Source organism: Eufriesea mexicana, unplaced genomic scaffold, assembly GCF_001483705.2.
Source record: "Eufriesea mexicana isolate 0111107269 unplaced genomic scaffold, ASM148370v2 scaffold88126, whole genome shotgun sequence".
In the NCBI taxonomy this organism is placed as follows: Eukaryota; Metazoa; Arthropoda; class Insecta; order Hymenoptera; family Apidae; genus Eufriesea; species Eufriesea mexicana.
In genome coordinates, this window is record NW_016990864.1 from 1 (window position 1) to 782 (window position 782).

A 782-nucleotide genomic window follows, 5' to 3' on the forward strand; every position below is an offset into this window, starting at 1 on the left:
TAGGTTCGATTAGATTAGGTTAGGATATATTTGACTTCTGCGCTATGCGCTGCCACTGGGTGGAACCCTGTTCTCTACTGCGCTCAAGAATATTCTGCGTGGCTCTGGGGTTTGCAGCAATAGCGGTCTCGGCGCTTTGGGCTAAGCATGGATACGTCTGATTATATTACGTTTGGTTTGGTTAGGACAGGATGGCTTCGAAGCTATGCACTTCTGTTCGGTTTACTTTTGCCCACTGCTGTGTTCAAATCCTCTCGGCCTGGCTATGCGGAGGCCAGCAATAGTAGTCCCGTCTCGTTAGGTTTAGGTAGTCTACGTTTGGTTAGGTCAGGTTGGGTCAGGTAAGGTTAGGTATCGCCTGGCTAGCTCAGTCGGTAGAGCATCAGACTTTTAATCTGAGGGTCCAGGGTTCGCGTCCCTGTTCGGGCGAGTTTTAATTGGGTGCACGTGGCCGGGGACTCGCGCCGCTGAGTGCGTCGTGGTGCCGATAAAAATTAAATTTGTTTGCAAGTATTTTCCTTGTCTTGTTGTGGCATCAACGAAGTTGTGGACAACGCTACGTCGCAGGTAGGCGAGGGACGGCGCCCATTGTCTGCCGCGGAGCCGCACATCAGCCCAACGATGGATACCTGCGCCGAGGCTCACACCACAATGCAAGCGGCGCAGCAGGGGCTTGCAACCCATACCGCGGTAACAATCCCGGGGAAGCCGGGCAAGTTCCCGAGGATGGAAGGTAATGTCATTGTTGGTGGTGTCGACGCGGCTCCAGTGGAGCTTCCGTC

The 782-nt window shown here is 53.8% G+C and overlaps 1 non-coding gene across 1 annotated transcript; it reads left to right on the forward strand.

The window, feature by feature from the left end:
* The first annotated feature begins 356 nt into the window (after window positions 1-356).
* Window positions 357-429, forward strand: TRNAK-UUU (transfer RNA lysine (anticodon UUU)). Its single transcript has one exon. It is a non-coding gene; the product is annotated as a tRNA-Lys (tRNA).
* Window positions 430-782: the final 353 nt, after the last annotated feature.